The sequence below is a fragment of the Anabrus simplex genome, chromosome 8 (assembly GCF_040414725.1).
Source record: "Anabrus simplex isolate iqAnaSimp1 chromosome 8, ASM4041472v1, whole genome shotgun sequence".
Lineage (NCBI taxonomy): Eukaryota > Metazoa > Arthropoda > Insecta > Orthoptera > Tettigoniidae > Anabrus > Anabrus simplex.
The window spans coordinates 172,270,693-172,294,393 of record NC_090272.1 but is presented as its reverse complement, the minus strand read 5'-3'; the positions used below and the strand labels follow the sequence as shown (position 1 = coordinate 172,294,393).

General features: G+C 45.2%; 4 non-coding genes across 4 annotated transcripts; 1 reads left to right on the top strand and 3 right to left on the bottom strand.

Moving 5' to 3' along the window:
* Nucleotides 1-9,091: 9,091 nt before the first annotated feature.
* Nucleotides 9,092-9,163, top strand: TRNAA-UGC (transfer RNA alanine (anticodon UGC)). The gene has a single exon. It is a non-coding gene; the product is annotated as a tRNA-Ala (tRNA).
* A 5,509-nt stretch (nucleotides 9,164-14,672) lies between these two features.
* On the bottom strand, nucleotides 14,673-14,744 carry TRNAA-UGC (transfer RNA alanine (anticodon UGC)). Its single transcript has one exon. It is a non-coding gene; the product is annotated as a tRNA-Ala (tRNA).
* A 1,215-nt stretch (nucleotides 14,745-15,959) lies between these two features.
* TRNAA-UGC (transfer RNA alanine (anticodon UGC)) lies at nucleotides 15,960-16,031 on the bottom strand. The gene has a single exon. It is a non-coding gene; the product is annotated as a tRNA-Ala (tRNA).
* A 1,936-nt stretch (nucleotides 16,032-17,967) lies between these two features.
* TRNAA-UGC (transfer RNA alanine (anticodon UGC)) lies at nucleotides 17,968-18,039 on the bottom strand. Its single transcript has one exon. It is a non-coding gene; the product is annotated as a tRNA-Ala (tRNA).
* Nucleotides 18,040-23,701: the final 5,662 nt, after the last annotated feature.

The window sequence follows — 23,701 nt, the reverse complement described above, 5'->3', positions numbered from 1 at the left end:
AATGCCGGGATGTTACCTAACTTAAGGCCATGGCCGCTTCCTTCCCGCTTCCTTGTCTGTCCCTTCCAATCTTCCCATCCCCGCGCAAGGCCCCTGTTCAGCACAGCAGGTGAGGCTTCCTGGGCGAGGTACTGGTCATCCTACCCAGTTGTATCCCCCGACCCAATGTCTCACGCTCCAGGACACTGCCATTGAGGCGGTAGAGGTGGGAACCCTCGCTGAGTCCGAGGGAAAAACCAACCCTGGATGGTGAACAGATTAAGAAGAATAAGAAAAAGTCTGCATATTTATCTGTGACATGAAAAGCTATCAGGATTCACTGCTTTCCTCTTTTTTTCTGATGATTTCAGTCATCAGTATCGTCTCAAGTTCGGAAAACTGAACGGTCAGTCAGGTGGTTGATGGAGTGAATAATGATTTGATTTAAATATACCATGTTGACTTCTGAGGACTTCGCTGGTGGTTGTTCGGGGATTTAACTCAGTGGTAGAGGGTTTGCTTTGCATGTGAAAAGTCTCGGCTTCGATCTCCACGTTTCTAAGTTCTTCACAGATTGCGGAATGACACAGAGTATACTGCTTCTCGATAAAGGACAAATATGAAAAGCGCTATAGTAACGTTTGTTATATTATATTAATATAGCGTTCTTTCTTAATCTGGTTACCCTCCAGGGTAGGTTTTTCCCTCTTACCCAGCGAGGGATACCGCCTCTGCCGCCTCAAGGGCAGTGGTCTGGATCGTGGGAAAATGTGAAGGACAGGCATGATCTTAGCAACTCACTACTTTCATTTATTTTCTGAGATCTGGTCATTAACATTCGTAATATCTTAAAATTGCAAATACCTTTCAATCAGTCGACTGATAAGAGTTGACTTCTGAAGATGGGTGGCGTTTATTCTTTGATGTAATTTGGACGGTTGGGGCTGTAGCATTCGTTTTGCATGTGAAAGGTTCCGAGATTGATCCCCGTCATCTCCAAATTTTTAAGATCTTGATTGCAGGATGAGTATAGACTTCACGACAACGACCATATATGTGAAGAACTGTACTAGCGTTTATTATATTAATGTACCTAAAAATAATATATAGATTTCCATTGTTTGCACATTTTTCTGTGATATTAAGGAGGTCTGGTGATTTCAAATAGCAATATCTCGAATACGGAAAACACATCGATCAATCTACTGATTGAAAGAGTGAGTTATGAATTGATTTAAATATTTCATGTTGAGTTATGAGGATCGCTGGTGCTTGTTCGGGAATGTAAATTAGTGATAGAGTGCTTGCTTTGCATGTGAAAGGTCACGGGTTGGAAAACCACATTTTTTAGTCCTTCACATATTGCCGAATGCTAGAGAGTATACTGTTTCTCGATGAAGGAAAAATTTGCGAAGAACTGTATTAATGTTTGTTATATTAATGTAGAGAAAAGTCTATAGAACGTTTTTTTAACCTACAATTTTCGTTAGTTCCCACCGACCTGGATAGGTCGTACGGCGATGATGATATAGGAAAGGGTTAGAAGTGGGAAGGAAGTGACCGTGGCCTTTAAGGTACAGCCCCAGCATTTGTCTGATCAGAAAATGGGAATCCACGGAAATCCTTCTTCAGTGCTACCGATGGGGTTCGAACCCACTATTTCGCGAATGCAAGCTCACGCCTGCGCTACCCGAACATTTCTCTGTGACATTATGAATTACTCGCATGTTCATAGCAATTCACTACTTTCCTTTCTGTTTTCCTGATGCTTTCAAAACATCAGTCTTTCTTTCTTTCTTTCTTTCTTTCTCTTTCTTTCTTTCTTAATCCGTTTACCTTCCAGGGTTGATTTTTCCCTCGGACTCAGCGAGGGATCCCACCTCTGCCGAATCAAGGGCAGTGCCCTGGAGCGTGAGACATTGGGTCGGATGAGACAACTGGGAAGAAGGACCAGTACCTCGCCCAGGCGACCTCACCTGTTATGCTGAACACTGGCCTAGAGGGAGGATGGAAAATCGGAAGAGATAGACAAGGAAGAGGGAAGTAAGCTTCAGTGGCCTTAAGTTAGGTACAATCCCGGCATTTGCCTGGAGGAGAAGTGGGAATCTGCGGGAAACCACTTCGAGGATGGCTGAGTAGACCCCGTTCCAACCCTCCTACCACTTTTAAATTTCGTTTCAGAGCAGGGAATCGAACACGGGCCTCCGGCGTTTGCAGCTAATCACACCAACCTCTACACCACAGAGGTGGATTCAGGTTATATACAGAGTAAATATCTGTATATGTACGCAATTGGAGATTGGGTCCGGGGATACAACTGGGATGGATGACCAGTACCGCGCCCAGGCAGCCTCACCTCCTATACTGAAAAGGCGCCTTGTGGGGGATTGGAAAGTTTGGAAGAAATAATCTAGGAAGAGGGGAGGAAGAGGTCGTGGCCTTAATTTAGGTACCATTCCGGCATTTGCCTGGGTGAGAAGTGGCAAACCACGGAAAACCACTTCGAGGATCGCTGGCGTGGGAATCGAAACCTCCTCTAATCAGTTGATCTCCTGAGGCTGAGTGGACTCCGTTCCAGCCCTCGTACCACTTTCCAAATTCGTGGCTGAGCCGGGAATCGAACCCGGGCCTCTGGGTGTGACAGTTAATCACACTACCCACTGCACCACAGAGGCGGACTCAAACATCAGTATCGTCTCAAATTTGGTAAAGCGATCGGTCAGTCAGGTGACTGATGGAGTGAATAAGGATATGAATTAAAAATTCGATGTGAACTGTCGACGAATGGTCTTGTTGGGGGATGTAGCTCAGTGGTAGAGGGTTCGCTTTGCACGTGAAAGGGCCCGGATTCGGTCCCCTCATTTCTAAGTTCTTCACTCACAGCGGAATGACACAGGGTACACGGGTTCTCGACAAGGGACGAATATAAAAAGAGCTGTATATGTGTAGCGAAGACCCCCTCTGAGTTGTAGTGGTTAGTGTGATTAGCTGCCACCCCCGGAATTGGAAACGTGGTACGGGGGTTCACTCTTCCTCGGGAGGTCAACTGAGTAGAGTGAGTTCGTTTCGAAGTTGTTTTTCGTGATTTCCTACTTCTCGAGGCAAATGCCGCGATGCTGCCTTATTAAGGCCACTTCCTTCCCTCCTCCTTGTCTATTCTTTCCAATCAGTAGAATAACACCCACGGTATCCCCTGCCTGTCTCTCAACTTGGGGGGGGCGGGGTTGGCGACCACGGGGCTCTTAGCTGAGTCCTGGCATTGCTTCGACTTACTTGTGTCAGACTTCTCACTTTCATCTATCCTATCCTATCCTATCCTATCCTATCCTATCCTATCCTATCCTATCCTATCCTATCCTATCCTATTTTCCAACCCCGAAGGTATTAGAGTACCCGAGGCCTAAGGGGTCTTTCATTTTCACTCCCTTCGTGGCCCTTGTCTTCCTTTGGCCGATATCTTCATTTTCTGAAGGGTCGGATCCCTTCCATTATTTCTCCCTTATTAATGTAAGAGCGTTCAAAAATTGAACAGGACATAAGGGATGCTCCACTGAACAATTTGAGGTAGGGAACCTGGATTTGGAGAAGCCAGCTTAAGGAGAAAATCGGAATACAATCACATTACTGTGTACTTTCTTATTTACATTGGTTACAGTTAACTGCAGATACCATCATTGACACAATGAACGTACCATTTGCACTGTATCTTACAAAATGTGCTGAAACTGACGGCCACCAACCTCAATGCAAGCACGACACCGGCGAACAAGATTCTGACGCACCCTGACAAATATCCCTGGTGTGTTTCGAATCACATCACACGCAGTTATAATTCTGGCAATTAATTCCACTGTGGTTTCATACACAAATGACTTTAGATATTCCCATAGGAAAAAATCAAATGGATTCAGGTCAGGTGAACTCGCAGGCCATTGAAAAGGATCTCCTCTTCCAATCCAGCGACCAGGAAATACAGCATTGAAATAGTTACAGACATCCACGCCGAAGTGAGGAGGTGCATCGTCATGTTGTAGCCATATCCTCGCACGAACAGCCAACGGTACGTCCTCTAACAACTCAGGTAAAACTCTTTGCAAGAACCTCAAGTACAGGTGGCCATTCAGACGGCCAGGTAAAAGATATGGCCCAATGAGATTGTCGAATACAATGCAAAACGTACTTGATGGTGTGACTCTACTACAGCAATAGGGTTTTTCACGGCGCACACATGGCTATTCCCGCTGTTCGAAATACCATCACGATCAAACGAGGCCCAGTAAACAGCACGATTTGGAGGAAATCTGTTCACTCAATCCACAATGCGACCCTTGGTGCCAAGTCAGTCACAAGCATTGCATGGACGCGTTGTGAGTGATATGGGTGTATTTGTTGTTCATGGAGTACTCGTAAGCCTCCGTGGCTCACGGGGCAGCGCGCCGGCCTCTCACCGCTGGATACCGTGGTTAAAATCCCGGTCACTCCATCTGAGATTTTTGCTGGACAAAGCGGAGCCGGGACAGGTTTTCCTCCGGGTACTCCGGTTTTCCCTGTCATATTTCATTCCAGCAACACTCTCCACTATCACTTCATTTCATCTGTCAGCTATTAATCATTGCCCCAGAGGAGTGCGGCAGGCCTCGGCAGCCGGCACAATTCCTATCCTCGCCGCAAGTTAAGGGCTTCATTCATCTCATCCATGACCCGGTCATTGACTGGAAAACAGGTTGTAGGTTTTCATTTTCATGGAGTACTCGCCATACGCTAGTGTATGCAGCATACATTTCAAGTGCATTACGACGACTACTTATAGTGGGGTCCGCTGCACCTTCTCTTCAAAATCGGGTGTGCGAGTGGTCCTCATATTGCCAGGTCCCTCGCTTCTTCTTTCCAATGAACCATTTTGCCGCATTCGTCGATCGAGAGAAATAAACACTCGTCGTGACGGATGACGCCTGTTAGGAAATCGTTCCCTGTGCAGCCTTTCAGCAGCGAGATCGTTGCAACGTACTTCCCCATACACAAGGTGCATGTCAGTGAGTTATGCAAAACTGTACCGGTACCGCTCCATCGTATTGTACTACACTTCTCTGGGTTTGGGTTTGGGTCTGTCGGTGATTCATAGCACATTCTGTCACGGGACACTGTAAATACGGTACAACAGAGCCACCTTATGGACAGGTAAAGTAAACAAATCCTGCATCGTTACTTCCTAGTAATCAGGCTGGTTCTCCTTATTTCCTTGAGGAAATAAAGAATGTACATGTAAACAGCAAAGCACAGTACGTGTAAGCGTGTACACATGTTAGTTGTACACTAGCTGGAAAACAGCAATGCGAGACAAAGCGGTAGACAAGTTTACTTCCATATCTCCTTAAGTCGGCTTCTCCGACCCCAGGTTCCCTATCTCGAATTGTTCAGCGGAGCATTCTCTATGTCCTGTTAAATTATTGCACGCTCTTACGGAAACACCCAGTATAAAGGATGGTTGCCTAGTTTACTACCCACCGATCTCGATAGCTGCAGTCGCTTAAGTGCGGCCAGTATCCAGTATTCGGGAGATAGTAGGTTCGAACCCCACTATGGGCAGCCCTGAAAATGGTTTTCCGTGGTTTCCCATTTTCACACCAGGCAAATGCTGGGGCTGTACCTTAATTAAGGCCACGGCCGCTTCCTTCCCACTCCTAGCCCTTTCCTGTCCCCCATCGTCGCCATAAGACCTATCTGTGTCGGTGCGACGTAAAGCAAATAGCAAAATCAAAAAAGTTTACTTCCCCTTAAAACCATAATCACCGGGTGAGTTGGTCGTGCGTAGGAGCGCGCAGCTGTGAGCTCGCATACCAGAGATAGTAGGTTCGAACCCCACTATCGGCAGCCCTGAAAATGGTTTTCCGTGGTTTCCCATTTTCACACCAGGCAAATGCTGGGGCTGTACCCTAATTCAGGCCACGGCCGCTTCCTTCCCATTCCTAGCCCTTTCCTGTCCCCCATCGTCGCCATAAGACCTATCTGTGTCGGTGCGACGTAAAGCAACTAACAAAACAATAGGATGAGCTTACTACTAGCTTAACGTTACAAGGTACAATAAAGTAAGGTTAAAACATACTTGTCTGCCTCTATGGTGCAGTGGTTAGTGTGATTAGCTGCCTCCCTCGGAGACCCGGGTTCGATTCCCGGCTCTGCCACGAAATTTGAAAAGTGGTACGAGGCCTGGAACGGGGTCCACTCTGCCTCGGGAGGTCAACTAAGTAGAGATTGGTTCGATTCCCATCTCAGCCATCCTAGAAGTGGTTTTCCGTGGTTTCCCACTTCTCCTCCAGGCAAATGCCGGGATGGTACCTAACTTAAGGCCACGGCCGCTTCCTTCCCTCTTCCTTGTCTATCCCTTCCAATCTTCCCATCCCCCACTTTAGCATAGCAGGTGAGGCCGCCGGGCGAGGTACTGGTCATCCTCCCCAGTTGTATCCCCGACCCAGAGTCTGAAGCTCCAGGACACTGCCCTTGAGGCGGTAGAGGTGGGATCCCTCGCTGAGTCCGAGGGAAAACCGATCCTGGAGGGTAAACAGATTAAGAAGAAGGAAGAAGAAAACATACTTACCCAACAACAACAACTACAACAATAAATTTACAACAAGCAATTCCATGGAAAGAAAATGTACAAGAAATACTACTAGTTTTACTTTCTAAATCAATCATCATCATATACAAATTCACACACAATTAAGTATTTCCAGTACTTAATAGTAAGGCATACAACACTACAGGTTGAGCTTAGGTACTACTAGACGGTAGAGAGTAAAGTGATTAAGAAAGACAGAGGGAAAATTGATAGCATTTATACGGTTATGTGTCTCGATCGTTCGCTTGGCGTGTGAAAGGCCCGGCTTCATTCCCGGCATCTTCACATTTTTAAGACTTTCGATCTTTGCGGAATGTTTACCTCATATCCTACTCCTTGATAAGGACCAGATATGCGATGAGCTGTATTTGTGTTTGTTATATTAGCGTTGCTCGTTCGTAATCTGTTTACCCTCCAGGGTCGGATTTTCCCTCGGACTCAGAGAGGGATCCCACCTCCACAACTGGGGAGGATGACCAGTACCTCGCCCCGGCAGCCTCGCCTGCTATGCTGAACAGGGGCCTTGTGGGGGGATGGGAAGATTGGAGGGGATAGACAAGGAAGTGGGAAGGAAGCGGCCGTGGCCTAAGTTAGGTACCATCCCGGCATTTGCCTGGAGGAGAAGAAGAACACCACAGAAAACCACTTCCAGGATGGCTGAGGTGGGAATTGAACCCACCTCTACTCAGTTGACCTCCCGAGGCTGAGTGGACCCTGTTCCAGCCCTCGTACCGCTTTTCAAATTTCGTGGCAGAGCCGCGAATCGAATCCGGGCTTCCCGGGGTGGCAGCTAATCACACTAACCACTACACCACAGAGGATATTAACGTAGCGATAATTAACATAGTCTTCCGAAGTGTACACATTTTTCTGCGACATTCAGAAGGACAAGGACTCGCACGACCAGAGCAATTTACGTCCTAGTCTTTTGCAGTCTGGTGATCTCAAATTTCAACAATATCATGAATATGGAAAACCGATACTTCAATCTACTGATTGAAGGCGTGAGTAATGATTTGATTTAAATAATATCATGTTGAATTCTGAGATTCGATGGTGGTGCTTGGCGATATGACTCAGTGGTAGAGGGTTTGCTTTGTTTGTGAAAGGTCCCGGTTTCGATTCATTTTTAAGATCTTCTTTAATTTCAGAATGATAGAGGTTATATTGCTTCTCGATGAAAGCCAAATATGCAAAGAGCTGTATTCATCATCATCATCATCATCTGTTTACCCTCCAGGTTCGGTTTTTCCCTCGGACTTAGCGAGGGATCCCACCTCTACCGCCTCAAGGGCAGTGTCCTGGAGCTTCAGACTCTTGGTCGGGGGATACAACTGGGGAGTATGACCAGTACCTCGCCCAGGCGGCCTCACCTGCCATGCTGAACAGGGGCCTTGTGGAGGGATGGGAAGATTGGAAGGGATAGGCAAGGAAGAGGGAAGGAAGCGGTCGTGGCCTTAAGTTAGGTACCATCCCGGCATTCGCCTGAAGGAGAAGTGGGAAACCACGGAAAACCACTTCCAGGATGGCTGAGGTGGGAATCGAACCCACCTCTACTCAGTTGACCTCCCGAGGCTGAGTGGACCGCGTTCCAGCCCTCGTACCACTTCTCAAATTTCGTGGCAGAGCCGGGAATCGAACCCGGACCTCCGGGGGTGCAGCTAATCACGCTAACCACTACACCACAGAGGCGGCCAAAGAGCTGTATTAACGTTTGTTATATTAATGTACCGAAATATAAAATAGTTTTCTGTACTCCACACATTTTATTTTCCTACAATTTGCTTTGCTCCCACCGATACAGATAGGTCTTATGGCAACGATGGGATAGCAAAGGCATAGGAGTTGGAAAGAAGCGGCCGTGGCCTTAATTAAGGTACATTCCTAGCATTTGCCTGGTGTGAAAATGGGAAACCACGGAAAACCATCTTCAGGGTTGCCGACAGTGGGATATATATATATATATATATATATTGCAATTCGCTTTACGTCGCACCGACACAGATAGGTCTTATGGCGACGATGGGATAGGAAAGGCGTAGGAGTTGGAAAGAAGCGGTCGTGGCCTTAATTAAGGTACATTCCCAGCATTTGCCTGGTGTGAAAATTTGAAACCACGGAAAACCATCTTCAGGGCTGCCGACAGTGGGATTCGAACCCATTATCTCCCAGATGCAAGCTCACAACTGCACTACTCCGGACATTTTTCTGTGACATTATTAAACTCTCGCATGATCGGAGCAATTCCCTATCGGGCCGATGACCTTCGATGCTAGGCCCCTTTAAACAACAAGCATCATCAAGCATCATCAATTCCCTACCTTCTGTTATTTTCGGAGATCTGGTCATTTTAAACATTTGTATTATCTCAAAATTAGAAAAGCTTTCGGTCAATCGATTAATTATTGATAGGAGTGAATATTTATTTGAATTACATATTCTATGTTGATTTCTGCAGATGGATGACATTTACATGGGGATGCGCTTAAGTCGCACGGGGATGTAGCTCAGTGGTAGAGCGTTCGCTTTGCACGTGAAAGGTCCCGGGTTCGATCCCCGGCATCTCCACATTTTTAAGAGCTTGACTAATTGCAGAGTCCGTACCGGTACAGAATATACAACTTCTCGATAACGACCAAATATGCCAAGTGTTATAACTTATTTTTCGGATGCTTTCAAACATCAGTAACCTCTCAAATTTGGAAAGTCGATCGGTCAGTCAGGTGACTGATGGCGTGAATAATGATTTGAATTAAATATTGCATGTCACCTTCGGACGACGAACTGTCTTTTTGGGGGACGTACCTCAGTGGTAGAGTGTTCGCTTTGCATGTGAAAGGTCCCCGGTTCGATCCCCTCATTTTAGGGTCTTCACTCATTACGGAATGTCACATGGTGTACAGCTTCTCGAGGAAGGACAATACGTGAAGAGGTGCATTAACTTTTGTTATATTAATGTACTAACTGAAGTACCCGTGTTTCGCTACGGGATTCTCAGAAAGACTGACTTTGTGGTTTTCCTAACTGAAGTCAATATAGGTCATTACAAAAATGTCAGTAGAAATGTAGCGATTAAAAGCAATGTCTGTATATATAAAATAAGAGTTTTGTCTGTACATTGCTCAGAATCTAATAAGGATTGCATTTCTGTATCAGTCATGCACACAGTAACAAGGAAATGCCCTTTTTACTTTTCCGTAATGTGTGTCTGTCTGTCTGTCTGTCTGTCTGTCTGTCTGTCTGTCTGTCTGTCTGTCTGTCTGTCTGTCTGTCTGTCTGTCTGTCTGTACACGCATCACGAGAAAACGGCTGAAGATAATTTAATGAAAATCGGTATACAAAGTTGGGCAATAAGTCGCTACAATCTAGGCCATAAATAATTTTATTCACGCTGACTAAAATGGTAGTTTAAGGGAAGGCCTAAAATGTAATTCTCACATATTTATGTTATTAGTAGTCATATCGTAATGAAAATCGGTATACAAAGTCGGAGAATAAGTCGCTATAATCTAGATTTGCACTGCCATGTTTAGAAAATCAGGATATTCCTGGGCTTGTCTTTGCTGACGACATACTCCTGTTCACACTAACGCCAGCTGCAATGCAAAAAAGTATTGATGGTATCGAGAAGTACTGTAAAGAATGGAATAAGAAAATTAACGCACAGAAAATTAGAGTACTGGTGTGCGAAAACGGGAACAAATTAGCAAAAAAAAGAAAAATGGTATTTGGAAGGAGTAAAACTAGAAGTAGTTAAAAAGTTAGAATATTTAGGAATTATAACATCAGGAAATAGAAGTTGGTCTGAACACATCAAGAGAGCAAAAATGATTGGTGCAGCAGCCCTAGTTAGTATCCGAATATTAGATAACAGGATGCCTAATATTGATTTTAGGGTACAAAGAAATGTATTCAATGCGATGATCAAATTTAAAATGTTATACGGTGCAGAAGTATGGGGCACAGAAAAGGAAATCGCAATGCTTGATTCAGTTACTAGTAGATTTATTAAAATAATTACAGGTCTACCAATATGTACAGCGAATAGTGGAGTTAGATTACTGTGCACAGATATTAATATAAAGGTGGATATAATTAAGAGAGTAATAAAATAATGGTTTAGGTTAAAAAGGGGAGTAGGAGGAGAAATTCTAGAGTTAGCTTACCTGCACCAAATGAGGTACCAGAATGGGTACTGGGCGGGCAACTTAAAGAAAGTACTAGAAGAAATTGGGATGGGGAACTATTGGGACAAAGACCTAGAAGAAAGAAAAGTCTGTAGGGAAGTGGCACAGAGGTTAGCAGATATAGAAATACAAATGCTAAGAGCTGAGGGTAATAATAGGAAAACTCTAGAGGAATTCATGAATATTTATCCAGCTAAGAAAATAATACATGATAAATTAACCAAAAGAGAATACAGGGGATTGATATGGTGGTTTATGAGAGTTTATAAAAATAAGGCTTTTACTGTAGTGGCAAATACATGCTTATTGTGTGAGAAGGAGTTAGGAAATGCACATTTCTTGAGACTCATTCTGGAGTTATCTGAAATATCGGCTCCCGATATGATCCATCAATGGAGCAGAATTAACCTTAGCAGGTCCAAGGTACGAGCCGTTCCATGCTGGAACAAGAGTGGCACTAGTGCCTACGTATTTTTCATTTACATTAGGAACTTATTTTGGGTTGACAGTATTTTAAAAGAGTTTAAAAACAAAGTTTGACTATTTCAATTCACTTCAAGAAATTTAAAGGCTGTTTTACACTAACTGCAGATATAATATTACTTGACTTGACTTAATACCTCTCGTTCCCACTGGAACATAGGGCATCCGTAAAACGTCTCCATTATGGTCGTCGAGTTGCCAACGCTTTAACTCCTTCCAAGTCTTGCCTACTTCAAGGGCCTCCTCCTCTACAGTCCTCCTCAATGTTTTCCATGGACGACCTCTGGGGAGGAGGACCAGTACCTCTCAAAGGCGGCCTCGCCTGCTATGCTGAACAGGGGCCTTCTGGGGAGATGGGAAGATTGGAAGGGATAAACAAGGAAGAGGGAAGGAAGCGGCCGTGGCCATAAGTTAGGTACCATCTTGGCATTTGCCTGCAGGAGACGTGGGAAACCACGGAAAACCACTTCCAGGATGTCTGAGGTGGGAATCGAACCCACCTCTACTCAGTTGACCTCCCGAGGGTGAGTGGACCCCGTTCCGGCCCTCGTACTACTTTGCAAACTTCGTAGCAGAAACGGGAATTGAACCCGGGCCTCTGGGGGTGGCAGCTAATTACGCTAACCACTACACCACAGAGGCGCACTGTTTTACACCTACCACATTATATTTACATTCTGACCAAGAAGCATTAAGGAAATGAAAGGAAATAATTATAATGTGAAAATTGGCTACTGTGCAAATACATGATGTTTCAAATATACACGGCATGATTTCTTCACACATAGAGATGGAAAAAAGTGTACATAAACATGGAACCGGAAGTGCGTACTTTCCGAGATATCAAACTCTGTCGTGGGGTAGCTTGCATGTACTGATGTACTCCGGTCATTACTTTACAAGAGGTGTTTAAAATGCTCGCCTCCTGTATCACTGCCAGGCTTGTACTTACCGTCGCATGGAGTTAGGAACATTCTCGAATATGCCTGGTGTTGTAGGTATTATTTGAAAGGACGTTACAATTCTGCCATGAAGCCACCTGAAGTCCACAGCAGTCGCGTACACTTTGCGTATCCCCATAGAAAGATACCCAACGGATTCATATCAGGTGATCGTGGAGGCCAAGGAAGTACTCATTTCCGGACTCAAGTTTATATAGCATCTTTCCCTCTCTTTATGTGAGGATTCAATCCCTGAAATTATGCCGTATAATTTGAAACATCCTGTATAATTACAATCACGGATTTGCTTAATTGTTTGCTTCCATTTGTGTTTGAAAAACTTTCAAAATCTTTATTACTGTCTTCACCGGACCAAGAGCACATGGACTTCGACTTAATACCTAGAAAACTGAATAAATTGAGTGCGGTCCGCAGAAAAAGGGAACCTTTCAGATAGATGGCAAAGATCTGAATAAAGTAGAACAGTTTAAGTATCTTGGTTCTTTGGCAGACGTCCTTGCACGAGTAAATGCGGCCTGGATGAAGTGGCGGAAAACTACTGGTGTTTTCTGCGATCGTTGGATACCAATCCACCTGAAGTCCAAGGTTTACAGGACTCTTGTTCGTCCAGTCGTTCTGTATGGCTCTGAATACTGGCCAGCAGCAGTCAAGCACGAGCAAGCACTTCATGTCATGGAGATGCGCATGCTTTGCTGGTCACTCGGACTGGCCCGGCTAGATCACGTCACCCACCTAGAAGTCCGGAAAATCATGGGAGTGGCTCCGATCGTAGACAAGATGCGTGAGACCTGACCTCGGTGGTATGGCCATGTAATGCGTAGAGAAGGTTCATCTATTGTACAGACGGCACTTCGCAACACGCCATCTGGAAATAGGCCACGTGGTCGGCCCAAAATGGCTTGATTTGATCGCCTTCAAGAAAACATGTGCTATGTTCACCTTGTTTCAAATGATGCCCTCAATAGAACCAAATGGAGATTGGCTTGCAAAACAGCAGAACTTGCTCCAAATGCTAAGAAGATGATGATGACCTTGTTTTCTTGTTGTGAACACTACGTACACAGTTGTGAAACTGCTCGTGAATACTGAAGGAATAGCAAGTCAGCTTTACACGAATTGCAGATATAGGGTCTATTATTGCAATCACCCAAGCAGCATAGCAAAATTAACACCATGACCTGTTGCGCACTCATTAAAAAAATAATTCAAGAATTAGCAGGAACAACTTTGGGACTATAAATGACGTCTTCTGCTACTTTCGAAGACAACTCATCAAGCAATTAGTAAAGGCGAATAACTAAATGACTCCTACGTTATGCGACTGTACGCATCTTCTTCTTCTTATTTATATGTTTACCCTCCAGGGTTGGTTTCTCCTTCGGACTCAGCGAGGGATCCCGCCTCTACCGCCTCAAGGGCAGTGTTCTGGAGCATCAGACTCAGGGTCGTGGGATACAACCGGGGAGAGTGACCAGCAACTCGCCCAGGTGGCCTCACCTGCTATGCTGAACAGGGGCATTGCAGGGCGATGGGAACATTGGAAGGGATAGACAAGGAAGAGGGAAAGAAGCGGCCGTGGTCTTAAGTTAGGTACCATCCCGGCATTTGCCTGTAGGAGAAGTGGGAAACCACGGAAAACCACTTCCAGAATGGCGGAGGTGGGAATCGAACCCACCTCTACTCAGTTGACATCCCGAGGCTGAGTGGACCCCGCTTCAGCCATCGTACCACTTTTCAAATTTCGTGGCAGAGCCGGGAATTGACTTCGGGCCTCCAGGAGTGGCAGCTAATCATACTAACCAGTACACCACTGAGGCGGCACGTACGCATCTGCAGCGACTATAAATATTATTTTCAAGTTTTCTACGAACGAACTTTCAAGTAACAACAAAAAATGAATTTGATGGCACAAAATGCAACACTTGGTCCCGCTTTAGTCAAGGATGAGAGTCATGCCAGGGTCCTCGTGTACACAACAAACTGAAGTTTCAGCTACAGACCTGTCTAGAATTGGTTATAGCACATACTGAACACATAATGTGATTTTGACTATGGTGCGGGATTTTTGGACTCCCTATAAATTAATTTTATAGGACAGGCCCCGACAGGTGAGGCTACCTGGACGAGGTGCTGGTCCTCCTTCCCAGTTGTATCACCGACTAAATATCTCACGCTCCAGAACACTGCCCTTGAGGCGGTAGAGCTGAAATCCCTCACTGAACCCGAAGGAGAAACCAACCCTGGACGGTAAACAGATTAACAGGGAAGTTACTACAATTCCGTGAGTCCTACACACAAAGTCTCAGAAAAATACATAGGTTATGCTTATGATTTATTTATTGCTAGGTTAATGTAATAAATGGTTTTATAGCTCTTCGCACGCTTGGTTAATTCCGAGGAGTGTATTCTATGATAATCATGTTACGGAAACTGCTCTTAAAAACTTAGAGATGCCGGGGATCGAACCCGGGGCCTTTCACATGCAAAGCGAACGCTCTACCACTGAGCTACATCCCCGCACGTACATCCATCAACTTGTAAAGTCATGATATATCATTTCATTCAAATTGTCATTCAGTCTTTCAATCAGTCGATCAAACGGTTATCCAAATTTGAGATATTCTTCGTCCTCTTATTCCTCTCCTTCTGTTTACCCTCCAGGGTCGGTTTTTCAATTCGAACTCAGCGAGGAATCGCACCTCTACCGCCTCAATGGCAGTGTCCTGGCGCGTGAGACATTTGGTCGGGGATACATCTGGCAAGAAGGACCAGCACGTCACCCAGCCGGCCTCACCTGCTATGCTGCACAGGGGCCTTGTGGGGAATGGAAAGTTTGGAAGGGATAGACAAGGAAGAGGGAAGGAAGCGGCCGTGGTCTTAAGTTAGGTACCATCCCGGCATTTGCCTGTAGGAGAAGTGGAAAATCAGTTCCAGAATGGCGGAGGTGGGAATCGAACCCACCTCTACTCAGTTGACATCCCGAGGCTGAGTGGACCCCGCTTCAGCCATCGTACCACTTTTCAAATTTCGTGGCAGAACCGGGAATTGACTTCGGGCCTCCAGGAGTGGCAGCTAATCATACTAACCAGTACACCACAGAGGCGGCACGTACGCATCTGCAGCGACTATAAATATTATTTTCAAGTTTTCTACGAACGAACTTTCAAGTAACAATAAAAAATGAATTTGATAGCACAAAATGCAACACTTGGTCCCGCTTTAGTCAAGGATGAGAGTCATGCCAGGGTCCTCGTGTACACAACAAACTGAAGTTTTAGCTACAGACCTGTCTAGAATTGGTTATAGCACATACTGAACACATAATGTGATTTTGACTATGGTGCGGGATTTTTGGACCCCCTATAAATTAATTTTATAGGACAGGCCCCGACAGGTGAGGCTACCTGGACGAGGTGCTGGTCCTCCTTCCCAGTTGTATCACCGACTAAATATCTCACGCTCCAGAACACTGCCCTTGAGGCGGTAGAGCTGAAATCCCTCACTGAACCCGAAGGAGAAACCAACCCTGGACGGTAAACAGATTAACAGGGAAGTTACTACAATTCCGTGAGTCCTACACACAAAGTCTCAGAAAAAATACATAGGTTATGCTTATGATTTATTTATTGCTAGGTTAATGTAATAAATGGTTTTATAGCTCTTCGCACGCTTGATTAATTCCGAGGAGTGTATTCTGTGATAATCATGTTACGGAAACTGCTCTTAAAAACTTGGAGATGCCGGGGATCGAACCCGGGGCCTTCCACATGCAAAGCGAACGCTCTACCACTGAGCTACATCCCCGCACGTACATCCATCAACTTGTAAAGTCATGATATATCGTTTCATTCAAATTGTCATTCAGTCTTTCAATCAGTCGATCAAACGGTTATCCAAATTTGAGATATTCCTCTTCTTCTGTTTACCCTCCAGGGTCGGTTTTTCAATTCGAACTCAGCGAGGAATCGCACCTCTACCGCCTCAATGGCAGTGTCCTGGCGCGTGAGACATTTGGTCGGGGATACATCTGGCAAGAAGGACCAGCACGTCACCCAGCCGGCCTCACCTGCTATGCTGCACAGGGGCCTTGTGGGGAATGGACAGTTTGGAAGGGATAGACAAGAAAGAGAGAAGGATGCGGCCGTGGCATTAAGTTAGGTACCATCCCGGCATTTTCCTGGAGAAGAATCGGATAAGTTCACCTCTGTGGTGTAATGGTTAGTGTGATTAGCTGCCACCCCCGGAGGCCCGGGTTCGATTCCAGGCCTCGCCACAAAATTTGAAAAATGGTATGAGGACTGAAAACGGGACCACTCAGCCTCGGTTGGTCAACTGAGTAAAGGAGGGCTCGATTTCCACTTCAGCCATCCTCGAAGCGGCTTTCAGTGGTTTCGCTACGAGGACACTTTCTACCAAACTTCGTATGAATTCTGAAGGCCCGCACTGGAAGGGAGAAGCTTCTACTATTCGCAACTTCGGCACAAAGCGTCTTCAGAATTGACCTGTTCTCATTTCTGGCGTAGGCTGAGGGACATGACATTTTCAAAAGGTGGTAAAATCTGGTTTTTTTTTTTATACTGAACTACACAATCACACTTAATTTAATTTACTTTTAAAACATTTGTTTTCTCTTTCTTTCTAAATCTGTTTACCCTCCAGGGTCGGTTTTTCCCTCGGACTCAGCGAGGGATACCACCTATACCGCCTCAAGGGCAGTGTCCTGGAGCTTCACATATCGGGTCGGGGGATACAACTGCGGAGAATGACCAGTACCTCGCCCAGGCCGCCTCACCTGCTACACTGAACAGGGGCCTTGCGGGGGGATGGGAAGATTGGAAGGGATAGACAAGGAAGAGGGAAGGAAGCGGCCGTGGTCTTAAGTTAGGTACCATCCCGGCATTTGCCTGTAGGAGAAGTGGGAAACCACGGGAAACCACTTCCAGAATGGCGGAGGTGGGAATCGAACCCACCTCTACTCAGTTGACATCCCGAGGCTGAGTGGACCCCGCTTCAGCCATCGTACCACTTTTCAAATTTCGTGGCAGAGCCGGGAATTGACTTCGGGCCTCCAGGAGTGGCAGCTAATCATACTAACCAGTACACCACTGAGGCGGCACGTACGCATCTGCAGCGACTATAAATATTATTTTCAAGTTTTCTACGAACGAACTTTCAAGTAACAACAAAAAATGAATTTGATGGCACAAAATGCAACACTTGGTCCCGCTTTAGTCAAGGATGAGAGTCATGCCAGGGTCCTCGTGTACACAACAAACTGAAGTTTCAGCTACAGACCTGTCTAGAATTGGTTATAGCACATACTGAACACATAATGTGATTTTGACTATGGTGCGGGATTTTTGGACTCCCTATAAATTAATTTTATAGGACAGGCCCCGACAGGTGAGGCTACCTGGACGAGTTGCTGGTCCTCCTTCCCAGTTGTATCACCGACTAAATATCTCACGCTCCAGAACACTGCCCTTGAGGCGGTAGAGCTGAAATCCCTCACTGAACCCGAAGGAGAAACCAACCCTGGACGGTAAACAGATTAACAGGGAAGTTACTACAATTCCGTGAGTCCTACACACAAAGTCTCAGAAAAATACATAGGTTATGCTTATGATTTATTTATTGCTAGGTTAATGTAATAAATGGTTTTATAGCTCTTCGCACGCTTGGTTAATTCCGAGGAGTGTATTCTATGATAATCATGTTACGGAAACTGCTCTTAAAAACTTGGAGATGCCGGGGATCGAACCCGGGGCCTTCCACATGCAAAGCGAACGCTCTACCACTGAGCTACATCCCCGCACGTACATCCATCAACTTGTAAAGTCATGATATATCGTTTCATTCAAATTGTCATTCAGTCTTTCAATCAGTCGATCAAACGGTTATCCAAATTTGAGATATTCTTCGTCCTCTTATTCCTCTCCTTCTGTTTACCCTCCAGGGTCGGTTTTTCAATTCAAACTCAGCGAGGAATCGCACCTCTACCGCCTCAATGGCAGTGTCCTGGCGCGTGAGACATTTGGTCGGGGATACATCTGGCAAGAAGGACCAGCACGTCACCCAGCCGGCCTCACCTGCTATGCTGCACAGGGGCCTTGTGGGGAATGGAAAGTTTGGAAGGGATAGACAAGAAAGAGAGAAGGATGCGGCCGTGGCATTAAGTTAGGTACCATCCCGGCATTTTCCTGGAGAAGAAGCGGAAAATTCCATCTCTGTGGTGTAATGGTTAGTATGATTAGCTGCCATCCCCGGAGGCCCGGGTTCGATTCCAGGCCCTGTCACAAAATTTGAAAAATGGTATGAGGGCTGAAAAGGGGACCACGCAGCCTCGGTTGGTCAACTGAGTAAAGGGGCGTTCGATTTCCACTTCAGCCATCCTCGAAGCGGTTTTCAGAGGTTTCCCTACGAGGACACTTTCTACCAAACTTCGTATGAATTCTGAAGGCCCGCACTGGAAGGGAGAAGCTTCTACTATTCGCAACTTCGGCACAAAACGTCTTCAGAATTGACCTGTTCTCATTTCTGGCGTAGGCTGAGGGACATGCACATTTTCAAAAGGTGGTAAAATCTGCTTTTTTTTAAAATTTTTTTTTTACTGAACTACACAACCACACTTAATTTATTTTACTTTTCAAACATTTGTTTTCTCTTTCTTTCTTTCTTTCTTTCTTTCTTTCTTTCTTTCTTTCTTTCTTTCTTTCTTTCTTTCTTAATCTCTTTACCCTCCAGGGTTGGCTTTTCCCTCGGAGTCATCAAGGGATCCCACCTCTACCGCCTCAAGGGCAGTGTTGTGGAACTTCAGACATCGGGTCTGGGGATACAACTGGGGAGGATGACCAGTACCTCGCCCAGGCCGCCTCACCTGCTATGCTGAACAGGGGCCTTGCGGGGGGATGGGAAGATTGGAAGGGATAGACAAGGAAGAGGGAAGGAAGCGGCCGTGGCCTTAAGTTAGGTAGCATCCCGGCATTTGCCTGGAGGAGAAGTGGGAAACCACGGAAAACCACTTCCAGGATGGCTGAGGTGGGAATCAAACCCACCTCTACTCATTTGACCTCCTGAGGCTGAGTAAACCCCGTTCTAGCCTTCCTACCACTTTTCAAATTTCGTGGGAGAGCCCGGTATCGAACCCGGGCCTCCGGGGGTGGCAGCTAATCACACTAACCACTACACCACAAAGGCGGACTGTTTTCTCTTTCCTAAGGGTATTTCAGAATCAAACTTCGATTAGGAATTTAAAATAAAGCGTACATAAATACTTAATGTCCGCCTCTGTGGTGTAGTGTTTGGCTTGATTAGCTGCCACGCCCGGGTTCTATTCCAGGCTCTGCCACGAAATTTGAAAAGTGGTACGAGGGCTGGAACGGGGTCCACTCCGCCTTGGGAGGTCAACAGAGTAGAGGTGGGTTCGAATCCCAACTCAGCCATCCGCGAAGTGTTTTTCCGTGGTTTCCCACTTCTCCTCAAGGCAAATGCCGGGATGGTACCTAACTTAAGGCCACGGCCGGCCGCTTCCTTCCCTCCTTCCCTCTTCCTTATCTATCCCTTCCAATTTTTTTTTTTTTTTTGCTTTACGTCGCACCGACACAGACAGGTCTTATGGTGACGACGGGACAGGGAAGGGCTAGGAATGGGAAGGAAGCGGCCTTCCAATTTTCTCATCCCCACCACAAGGCCACTGTTCAGCATAACAGGTGAGCCCCGCCTGGGAAAGTTACTGGTCATCCTCCCCAGTTGTATCTCCCGACCCAAAGTCCAACGCTCCAGGACACTGCCCTCGAGGTGGTAGAGGTGTGATCCCTCACCGAATCCGAGGGAAAAACCAACCCTGGAGGGTAAACAGATTAAGTAAGTGCATAAATACGTAGGCCCTACTGCATAATATAGTTGAGGATATTACATAATCCCTTGATTTTCTTGGTCGGTGGAATACACTGTAGTCTCATTTGAATCCATCAAGTTCTCTTTTCAAGTCTTATATTATGTAGTTTGTTTAAACGTTGATTGTTACCTCACAACAAAATGAAATGTTGATGACATGTATTCCTTGGTTTCACCAAATATCGCGTCCTTTTATTTCTATGTTGGTGCCCCTTCCTGTAGCACTGGCTCGTTTGTAACGGATCTGTTTGTTGCAATTGTCGTCTACCTTCCATCCAAAGAATGAACAAAATATGTTTTTTTGTTTTGTTTTACGTCGCACCGACACAGATAGGTCTTATGGCGACAAAGGGAAAAGAAAGGCCTAGGAGTGGGAAGGAATCGGCCGTGGCCTTAATTAAGATACAGCCTCAGCATTTTACTGGTGTGAAATCGGGAAACGACGGAAAATAATTTTCAGGGCTGACGACAATGGGGTTCGAACCCACTACCTCCCGGATGCAAGTTCACAGTCACGCGCCCCTAACCGCAGGCTGACTCGCCCAGTGGACGGAAGAATATACACTGATAACTATACTTCAGTCCGCCTCTGTAGTGTAGTGGTTAGTGTGATTAGCTGCCACCCCCCTCCCCGGAGGCTCGGGTTCGATTCCTGGCTCTGCCACGAAATTTGAAGAGTGGTACGAGGGCTGGAACGGGGTCCACTCAGCCTCAGGAGGTCAACTGAGTAGAGGTGGGTTTGATTCCCACCTCAGCCATTCTGGAAGTGGTTTTCCGTGGTTTCCCACTTCTCCTCCAGGCAAATGCCGGGATGGTACCTAACTAAGGCCACGGCCGCTTCCTTCCCTCTTCCTTGTCTATCCCTTCCAATCTTCCCATCCCCCGCAAGGTCCCTGTTCAGCATAGCAGGTGGGGCTGCCTGGATGAGGTACTGGTCATTCTCCCCAGTTGTATCCCCCAACCCAATGTTTCACGCTCCAGGGCACGGCCCTTGAGGCGGTAGAGGTGGGATCCCTCGCTGAGTCCGAGGGAAAAACCAACCCTGGAGGGTAAGCAGATTAAGAAGAAGAAGAAGAACTATACTTCAACGTTCCTCGTAGCGTTAAAACAACATAGGAAACTTGAATGATATGGATTTGATTCACTCACTTATTAACATCTAGTTATATCTATTCTCCAGTGGTCAATACCATTTGGTTAAAAATATATTCTACTATATTAAATTACGATGTAAGGCTTCCCTCAGCATTTGAGGTACGTATTGATTGAATTCTTGTGGCGGTCGTTAGTTGCAATGGTATTTCCGAAAGGGCGCAGCACATGCAATAGGCCTGGAACACGTCGTTACTGAAACAGCAAAGGCTGGAGGAAAGCTTTAGGATTAAAATAACGATTTTATAGCCTCTGAAATCGACTTTGAATTTGTTACTGAGTGCTTTGGTATATTTTAAGGAAGTGTTTTAAACACGTCATGAACAAACTATCCTCCATTCAATGTTATACTCTTTCAACAAAGCCATCATCATTCGAACTCCCGTCCAAGTATGGCATTTTTCACATTTGAAAGTTACGTCCATTCGGTTTCTATTGCATCTACAACAATAGGATTGTTCGTTTAAAAGTTTGTTAATCACATATACTCAGGTATGGTTAGCACTTCCTATATTACTCTGTGTGGTAGGAGTAAGGAATTGTAAAGTTAAGTTAAGTAATGCAAAGCAAAGTACATCCATAGACATCCTTGGAGGAGTAAAAGATCAAGGCATCTTCTATTCGTAAGCTCGGTGCATGATTGGAGTGGGGTGGTTAGCTCTTAGGTCGATCGCCATTACCCCAAGAATTAATCTGGAACTCCGTTTTGGTGTAGGCTGAGTGAACCTCAACTTTTTCTATTTTTTTTACTTCCTATAGGGGATTCGAAGTTGTGTCCTTTCGGATGAACAACAGTACATTGAAAAATTTATCTCCGATTTTTCCATGGTCACTTCGGAAAATTGTTCGGATATATCCTTTTGGATGCGTCAGGAAAGAAAGACCCAAAGAACTGCACTTACACATTTTGCCACTGACACGAGCCTCTCACATTGAACTACTGAGCCACAATCTAACCGACTGTGATAGGACTGACTGACTGCATAATCTTAAACTCAGAAGATGAACACTAAACAACTGTGTTACGTAACCGGCCAAATAGGTCCTAATACATTTTCTATCACTTCAACACTGTTTCGTGTCAAGCGATATAATTACAAATTATTAAACATTAGCTTAGTATCCAGTCACCGTTAGGATTTAGGAACGAGAGAGGAAGATTATTAGTTACTGGGTGGCTGAATGGTCTTAAGTTTAGAGAAATGTATAGTAAAATCTTAGACACATCTTGCCTTCGTTGATGATATGGCAGTGATACCAGAAGTAAAGTACAAGCACAAACAGTGATGGAAACTCTACATGACATAGCCATTAAAACATGTCTTCAAATTTCATATGGAATAATAAATAGGCTATACTGAACACAGACACAACGGATAAAAGCATCTAACAACACAGCGTGGACATATTCAAACAGTTGATAAATTTATGTATCTGGGAGAATGGATCCACTCAAATGGACTCGATAACACAACCTGCAAAGAAAGATTGGAAAAGATCGATATGGCTTATAAAATCACTCAACACTGTTACAACAAACGATCAATATCGTTCCAATCAAAAATCAGGCACTACACAACTGTAATTAAACCAGAGGTATTATATGGATCAGAATGTTTAAGGTTGAATAAAAGAGGTACACAAGAGGAACTGGAAAAGAAAGAAAGGGTAATAATTAGGAAATGTTTGGGGCCCCAAAAGAATAAATATATTTGGATAAAGAGAAAACATGAAGACGTCTGCCGGAAAACAGAGACAATTACAGGCATAATTAAAAGATGAAGACAACAATTTTATGGCCACATCCCCAGAATGAACAACCGCAGACTAAAAAGATTGTTGATTACATCTCCAAATTAAAACACACCATCGGGTGGCTGGGAGATCTACAAAGACTGGCAATCACAGGTGGACCAACAGGGTGGACTTTCGGCGACAGATAACTTCTGCGGAATTTTGCCCTCTGAAAATACTGTGCCATAGCCTTTGGTTCCCAGCGTCTATATTTGGCCAAATTCTTTAATAATAATAATAATAATAATAATAATAATAATAATAATAATAATAATAATAATAATAATAATAATAATAGGTTTTCGTCCCATTAACCCCTTTTTACAGTTTTCAGAGACGCCGAGGTGCCACAAATTTGTACCACAGTAATTCATCTACGTGCCAGTGCTGTAATTCTACCGACATGAGGTTGTAATAGTTGCTCTCCTCCAAATTCCACCTGACTGATTTAGGATCGAACCCATCAACTTGACATCAAAAGGTCACCTTTCTACCGTCTGAACTACTCAGTCTAGCCGGTAAGAATGATTGCATCGCGTGCAGAAATAGAAGTGTGAGCTCCGTTTGTGTATATGTGGTAGAGTGTGGGCCTCTTGATCCCAAAATTGCGGGCTCAGACTCAGTAGGCGTAG